This window comes from Echinops telfairi, unplaced genomic scaffold (assembly GCF_000313985.2).
Source record: "Echinops telfairi isolate 266 unplaced genomic scaffold, ASM31398v2 ScPeMD7_7400;HRSCAF=8409, whole genome shotgun sequence".
NCBI lineage: Eukaryota > Metazoa > Chordata > Mammalia > Afrosoricida > Tenrecidae > Echinops > Echinops telfairi.
In genome coordinates this window covers 25423289-25432258 of record NW_022111300.1, presented here as the reverse complement: position 1 = coordinate 25432258, position 8970 = coordinate 25423289, and the positions used below count along the sequence as shown (strand labels likewise).

General features: G+C 39.3%; 1 pseudogene; it reads right to left on the bottom strand.

Moving 5' to 3' along the window:
• Positions 1-926: 926 nt before the first annotated feature.
• LOC101642661 overlaps positions 927-8970 on the bottom strand; it is a 49212-nt pseudogene continuing 41168 nt past the window's right edge.

Here is an 8970-nt window from a genome sequence, read left to right as displayed (position 1 = left end):
GAGGAGGAGGAGGAGGAAGAAGAGAAGGGTTTCAATGAGCTGGATTGACACTGTGTCTGCAACAATGGACTTAAACAGAACAATTGTGTGGATGGTACATGATGGAGAATGCTTTATTCTGTTGTCCCAAACAGAACCATGTAATTTGTGGTATGAACCTCTTCATGGACCTGAGTTTCAGAGTCCTTGATCATGAATTATCCCCATTACACCCATCTTAAACCTTTCCGTGGCTCAACTCTATGATTGTGCTACATTCTGGACTCTTACCACACATCGCTCTTACTCCAGACTTTTGTTATCTACTGTTATCCTCTGATTTGGCTAGTACCATGGGCCACCAATCTATGACCATTAAATTTATCTTCTTTAGCTATAGCTATTATTTATTGTGAGACTATAAATACAATTTATTGCAGATTACTCACTAACTTAGACTTAACTCCACCACACAGTAGGATTACATTGTATCCAGAGTAGTAGAACTGTACACAGCTTTCAGAGTGTAAGAATATGATCCAGTTAGAATTGAGTAATGATAACATTATTTCATTTAAAAACCATAAGTACAATTTCAACATTTCTTTGATTCATTTGGCCATTTGAACAAGGATACCTCAAACATTAATGAGTATATGAATCACTTCTTCCAGTGGAGACTGATTTACTAGGCCTGGGGTGGAGCCAAAGATTCTATCTAATAAATTCCTAGATGGCATCAATGTTAATAATTTATGCACTTGCAGATTTTAGAAACTGTCAGTTCTTTCTTTCTTTCTTTCTTTCTTTCTTAGGAATTAAAACGTTTTAATTAAAAATTTTCTAGTGAATGATAAAGTGTAGAAACTGAAAAATTACAAACTCTTTAAAACCAGGAGCCCCAGTGGTGAACAGCAGATAGGGGTTATGGATGAACCGGCATGGCTCTAGCTGCTCCCCATGCCACCCATCTCCGAGGAAAACCTGACATTGATTAGATATTGAGCAAGGCTAATGCTGGCAGCAGAGCCAGTGATGGTCATCTGCCTATCAATAGATCCTTCGACTGGGTTAGCAGTTTTGATCTGCGCCCCAGCCATCTGATGGACCTCATTGGTTTTGATGCCTTGGCGTCTGATTATGCAGCCAATCAAATCAATTGGGGTGGTGAGTTCATGAGAAGTAGTCTGAGCTGACACATCCAAACTTGCCCAATAGCCTTTCACCTCTGGAGAGCTGGCATCAGTGCCACTGCATCCCAGGTTGCCGTGCGTCACAGGCAAGCAGACAGTTGATAACAAGACTATTGCACTGACAATTGGTGAGGCTTGGTCAAATCTGGCTGTGGAATGGCATACTGTCCTTGATGGTCTAGGCCTCTAGGGGTGGCCCTTTCAGGGCAGGGTTGAGGCACATGGACAGGGTGGTGTGTGGACAACTCACTCTGTCACTGTCTGTGCTGTACCTGTTCTGACCACCTGCACAAATGACCAGAGAACTGGACAGCTTGGGCCAGTACAGGATGGTTATGCCCTTTGCAGGAGACCGGGAGAATCTCCAACATGACAGGAAGATCTGCTTGACACCCTCAATGACGGGTTGATGGTCCACTCAGTTGAGTTGGGAAGCGTGTCTCCAGCCACCTGGACTGCAGTCCCTGGACTCTCTCGAATTTCTTTGATTTTGCAACCCCCTTTCTCAATGAGAGAGCCACACTGCCTGGCAGGGAGCACCAGCCACAGGGTGTCTGGAGGTCTCCTTGCAGTTGTGGTATTCATCACAGAGCTGCCGATGTCCTCTTCAAGTTTGTCACTGATCAAAGCAAAGGTTTTCAAGAGGGCAACAATGGGTCCAGCCAAAGTCAGAATTCTCTTAGGACCATTTCCTTCTGACACATGTGCGCCACACTCTTCCAGAATCTTCTTAACTGACTCTTCTTTCTTTCTGATGGTGCTGCCAACTTCCTTTCCAAGCATCAGTAGCCATATAGTGAGAGGGACACTTCATTCACATTCCGCACCCCCACCCCCACCCTCCGCCCACCTGGCGTCCATGTCTAGCAGCGTTCTGCGGAGTTGGACATGGAGTGGGCAAGTCTTTGGGTCACTGCAAACGTGAGGTGGCTGAGGGGACTATTTATTATTATTATTGTCATTGTTTTTACTTATTTATAACAAGCCTCTTTAATTATCCATATATTGAGTCACATAAGGTAACCCAAGTTGTATAGCGATTTTCTTATATATGAAAATGGCTTCAGAAGGATCGAGGTGATATGTGCAAAGCAAGGTGACTATGAGTACTGCCACTGAATTAATTGTACACTTGAAAATGGAAAATATTTTGTTATATTCATTATACTATCTTACAATTGTTTTTTAAAAAAATATTGCTCAGATACACATACTATTTAATGAAGTTTTTGTGTGATCCAATCCAGTTATAACTAGTTAGTGATTATAACTAATTGTACACCTCATTGAATAATACAACACACCACAACTTGTTAAATGAAATATTTTAAAGCTTGTTGTTTAATAAATCTAGCTTCCTGTAACTTGAGTGACATTTAAATATGTGAAAAGAGTCTAAAGTAAAGAGCACTTTGTACTGCGCATAGCACAGTGCTCACTAACTGTTATCAGTCCAACCAGACACACTGGCTCTATGGGGAAAAGGCATGACAATGTGGTCTGCCCCCCAATAAAATGATTAGGGGGAAAAATGTTACAGACAAAGAAAAACTCTAGAGTCATTTTACAAGGTAGCCCACATGGCCTCCTGGGGTTTTGATCAAAAGCGTGTCTTCTATTGGGTGAAAAGTTAGTGATATGAGCAACTGTATCAACTCTAACTTATGTACATCGTCCCATGAATAGGCCTACACTTATCTACAGTAACTTGAGCCCGGCATATCCTCTGGTATAAACTACAGCATTTGGAGACCCTATGACCCTATCGGGCACATCTATATTGAGGAGCTAGGAAGACTTTTGTTGCATGCTGACTCCCATCTGAAGGTTCTTAACTCGGGTACGTGTGATCTCTCGGGGTTTTGTCCCCATCTATCTGTCCCATTGACTGGCAGCTACATCCCTCATCCTGCCTACCAGTCAGCCTTCTTCAGTCATTCGGTCTGGCCATTGTGCAAGAGAGGAGACTGGGGTTGGGAAAGATGATTGAAAAATAAGGTTCTCAAAAATGAAATGACCAAATGTCTACTATGTGCCAAGTCTTATACTTTGTGTGAACTTCCACTAAGCAGCTTCATGATGGCACAAAACAAACTGAGGGTATCGACTCTGAAAATTGTTTTTCCACTTCCAAAGGAATGTTGACAGAAAAACGAAACCATTGTGCCTTTCCTCTTTCAAATGACATCGTCCAAGAGCACTTTGTGGTTTTGCTGGCAGTGGAAAATACTGAGTGCAGATTGAGTGTTTGTGCTTTTGAGGTATAAGACCTTTTGCTGGACTGGTACAACACCGCCACAAAGCAAAACCCATCTTTTCTGCTATTGTCAGCAGGCCAGGGCTGCACCAAACAAGAAAGGTTTGCCTAAGAAAATGCCAAAATGTTAATCCATTTTTATAGCTAAACTTGACCCTAAACTTCTCGTGAACTTCTGAAATGTTGAGATAACTCTTTGCTTACTCGGCCCCGTTCTTTTATAAAATGAAGGTTGATTATAGGAACAGGGAGTCAGCTATCATCACAATACAGGGGACATTCCTCCTCCTTCTCCCAGCCACATCCTGCAGAGCGAGCAGGCAGCAGTGCAGAAAGCTGTGGTCTTGGGGAGGTCTTTAGGGTGTCAGGGTCACAATTTGTGAAATGAAATTAGTTCTAGGACTCAAATAACAGTCTCTGAACAATACACATGGGTATATTCTTGACTACTATCCATCGATAGGACAGTCTGTCCCCTTTCAGAGATGTTTCTTAAGAAAGGTCTGGTGCACTGCTTCTGAAACAAGAGTTGAAAACTCAAAGGAGGACACTTCCACTCTGCAACACATGGCAGTACTGTGAGTTCGAATCTCCTCAATGACAACTGGCAGTGCTATCGAACCCGGAACTCAACGTTCATCCATGCTAGGAGCATGGAGATGCAAGGCAGTCGAGCTCCGAATCAATTTTTCCCATAAGAAATAACTGAAAATGAATTAATCCCTTCTCAACCACCAAGTTTTTACCATAATCTTGCCTTTTTATACAATACATTACACAGAAATTTCAAAATAAATACGTTCAGAGTTAAGTCATAGAATTTAAATAAGAAACACACATTTGAAAAAAGTGTTTAACAACTACAGTATGGCTGATACCTTGAGATTGATGAGGATCTGGATCTGTGGACACAGATGTGGAGAGGAGGGATGGTGAGAGAGTCATTGTTTGGAAGGGGAATTCCCCTTCTGTAAAATCAACTGGTAGCTGCTTTTCAGGAGTTTTTTCCTTTTGCCTTTTTTCGCTAGGACTTGGATTGCTTACTCTTAAAAAAAAAAATCTGTCTAACGTGGTCTGCTGTTGGTGTTTCTTTAACTGTTTTCTAAAAGGGTTTACTAAATTGTCGTCAACAATATTGATAACACGGTTAACCAGTTCCTTATCATGATGATTCTTTAAAAAAACAACAAAAAAAAAACCCTCTTTCTTAGGACCCATATTTTTAATCTATAAAAGTACAAAAGCCACAAACACTAAGAAAATTATAGAAAAATGCTTGGAACACAGCCTCAAAAGGGTCAAACAATGGTACGAACAACACCAACTAATGCAGAGTGGCTGAAACCTGACCTGCTTTGTTTACAGAAATCACGTGCCTCCCTTGAGTTGGCTTCCAATGTTTTGTTCCAGGTCTAATGCAAAGTGTTCCGGACATTTCGCATGGAAATCCGATGGTGTGGGATACGGATGCGGTTGGGACGGAGTTCCACTGGGTGGAGAAGCTCCTTCTAGTCTGACAAGCCTTTCCCTCCGAGAATGAAACTGGAACATTGCTCTTTACATGAAGACCTTTCCATGAAGCTCTTTCAATGAAGCCAAAAGCACAGAGATAAGCCCAGGAAGAGAGTGCCCTCGGACCACGTCCTAGCTATGCACCAATCCAGCGGAAGATTCTGTTTACCTCTGTTTTTGTGAAAACGAGATAATTTTTACGGCTTGGTTTCTGGAAGTCATTTGTAGTCTTCTGCATTGGTATAAAGACTCCCTTTATAATTTGAATTCACTTTTTCTATCACAGCAAAGCAGTGTATATATTATATACATATAAACAAATTATCTATATAAATATATATATATATATATATATATATTCCTGGAGTACAAAAAAATAAAAGTCATCATTTCCAAATATTTTAAACTATCACAGCAAATGGCACATGGTTGCTAGTGTAACAGGGAATTTTTAAACTGGGCTTGTAGACTATTAAGAAGGAGAAAGTGACCATGAACCCATAGGAATATCAAAACATGATATCAACATGCATGTTGAAGACAATCATCTTTCAAAATGTCCTTGTTGTATAACTCTGAAACCTGTCCTGCACTCCAGTGTGATGATAGCCACATGAGAAGGAACATGTCGTAGGGAAAGTGCATTTAGCATGTTAAAGACGGGAAGGCAGAGAAGGGGTTTGAACATGATTCTCTTAGAGTAGAAGATCTCAATGCATACTTATTTGAAATAAGACAATTGAATCCTTCAGCACATACCAAAGTGTACTCAGAGGACAAAGGTTTATTTTTCCCCTTCAATTTAATCTTTATCAGGGTTCCACAGAGTATAATTTTTTTATTATTACAGATTCTACTTGGTTATTAGTGAGGGATTGGTCAACCCAGGAGCTTAGTTTTCTTCAGACTCATTTAACTGATGGGAACAGGAGTCTTAGAGATGTGAGGGAAATCCATTTTAATCCTGAGTCAGGAAACAAAAAAAGTAGACTCCCACCATACAGGCCCTAGTCAAGCCTGGACAGCTCAATACAACTGAGACACCAGGAGTTTCTGTAGTCTGCTAATGGGCAAGGGTAAGCCTGTTGGATTAGAAGGCTACTCTGTTTGTTTCTGTACTGTAATGTGGAATGCCTGTTAGATGAGATAAAACAGAGAAAATAAGACAGAAGAGTCCAAAGTAAACATGGGAAAGGATTAGAATCACTCATTAAAACCTACAATTTCAGGAAGGGACAAAAGATTAAGCACAGGCTTGCTAAACAAATCTCTAATACTCAGCCTCAGAGGAACCTGTTGAAATGTGGACAAGGGAGCTTTGTTGTTGTTAAATCAGAAGAAGATATAGGTTACAAAAACTCCATGAACACTAAGCTCTCACCTTGGGAAGGAGGAAGCAAGGAAAATATACTTAGATTCTATGAAAATTTATACAAATTCATGCTTGTTGGCTACTCTTTGGTTTGATAAAGGAAGATATACCTTTGGAGGTTTTGTCCCTAATCATTTTATGCTTATATCTGGAAGGACAAAGTCACACAAGTCAGTCACATCAGCTTATAAACAAGTTCTGTACTCGAATGAACATGAATATGATTCTGGAGGGCTTTGTTTTATATTCCTAAATTTTAAATCAAAGTTGACAAGGCCTTCTTATGATGCTGAAACAAATCTACAAAACATGTAAAACAAATCAGCTAGGAAATGTAGCTCCTTGGCAAATATAACTTCTCTCTTATTCCCCAATCATATTTAGGATAAAATTCACTTTCAAATTATGTAACCAGTGTCACTACCTTGTCTCCATTTGTCCTAAGCCACCACTCTTTTTGTACCTCACTATGAGCTCTGGTGTCAAGAACATCTTTGAAGAAAAAAAATGTAGTTATTTATACTCTGTCAATGGGAGAATAGAGCAAGTACTTATTTTCTTTGAAGGAGGAAGACTACATGCAGTTCTCTTGTGTCTTTCTTGAGCCCAACAATGCTCAATAAACTCACAGATTAAAATAATGTCCTGTAGCCCAGTGTGGTGATACTAAGGTAAGAACTTTGAAAGTACTCAGATCCACATGAAGTCAAGGATGGATGACAAGTAGCAACAAGCCAGTGGAGATCATATACAAGTTGAATTCTATCTACCAGGAACCATCCGTGCTCTCTTTTCAGGCGTATCATTGAGCCTTATGCAGTTCATTCCATCAATCTTCTTCTGTATAGTAAATACTGTGGAGTCACCTACGTGCTCCTCTCATGAACTTGGAACCTATGGAGAGAACAGAACCACCAATTAATCAATTCGCAAGATAGATGGCAAGAAGATTTTGAAAAAAAACAAAAACCCAACAAAACACATCATTTAGGAATCAGAAATGTCTATGTCTTAGCCTACCAATCACAAGACTTCCCTCGGGGTTCTGAGGGTAGCAGGTGCACATACAAGGATCCATAGAAGAAGGAGAACGGAAATCCTTCCCAAGCAGGGCTGCCTCTGGACCAAGTTTAGTTTGGACTTTTAAGACTTTGATTTAAACCAAAGTTAGATCTTCTTTCCATTCTACATTGTTCAAATTTCAAAAATTTAGCCTGTTTCTAAGAACATTTGTGTAAGAAGTACATGAACTAAATAAATGTATGCTTTATTATGAATTTATGCTATCTCTATTTAAATTTGACATAGTCATAGATGATGTGGGTTGCCTGGTAGGTGTGTTCTTGAGGTGCTAAGTAACTATCCCCAGGAGAACATATGCTTAGTATGTTATCCTAAGTAACATATCCTTAGAAGCAAAGCAACAAGCACATACCATATATGAAATCTGCATTCTTCATGTGAACCAAGAATTTGAGATTCCAGAACACAAAAAAGCCCAAAACAAATGCGATTTCTTTCTTTGCCTTTATTTTTCAAATGTATAAAATTTACCTACTGCTATGAAAAGGAAGTTTCACTTTTCTAAGACTAGTGCTTCTATCTCCATGAATGAGATAAAAGTTTTATAAAAGTAGAATACATGAATGTTATACCAGAAGTTAATTTAAGCTAGGCAATATGAAGAAGCACGTGGCATCGGGATCAGAGGGAGGCTCATTGACCACTTTCAATACACAGATGATCTAACCTCGTTTTCTGAAAACCAAGAAGATTGGATGGTAATCCAAAATAACCCTGTTTGTATAAGGGGGGATTAAAACTCAGTCAGTCCTTTTCTGAGGATTTGTGTTTCTGTTATACTGACCAAAAGACAGCATCATGATAAATGGAGAAATATTTAAGTTACAAAGGGTTTAATTTTACTTTACTTGGGTTCGTAATCAGTGTTCATGGAAGCAATATTCAAGAAATCAAATTGTCCAGGCAAGTTTGCTACACAAGGTCTATTTAAGATATCCTTTTAAGGACTCATATGCGCCTGACCCAATCAACGGTAATTTGAACCTCTAATATGGATATGAAAACCAGTCAATAAATCAGGATGACCAGAGAAGAATTATGGTATCAGAAAAGAACATTAGGAGGATCAAGGATTTCCCGAAGAAACAAATCTGACTTGGAGAAAGTACAGCCAAAACTCTCCTTAGAAACAGGATGACGATTATGTCTTACACATGTACTTTGGACATGTTATCAAGAAAGACCAGTCCTCGGAAAAAAGATATCATACTTGGTAAAACAGAGGGGCAACCAACAAAATTAATAAAGAATAAGAAAAGGAAGACCCCCAATGATATGGGTTGATACAATGGGTGCAATAAAGGGCTGAAACATAATAACCAGTCTGGAGCCAACTCCATGGCACCTAATACCAACTATCACTAGAGCGTGTTCAAAATTCTGAAACAACAATTGGGAGTTGCTTTGTTGGTTATATCTATTCAATATGGACGATTTCAATATGTATTATTTCCAATATTTTGTACAAATTATTATTTTTATTTTATTTTTTAATCATTTTATTAGGGGCTCATACAACTCTTATCACAATCCATACATACATCAATTGTGTAAAGCGCATTTGTACATTCATT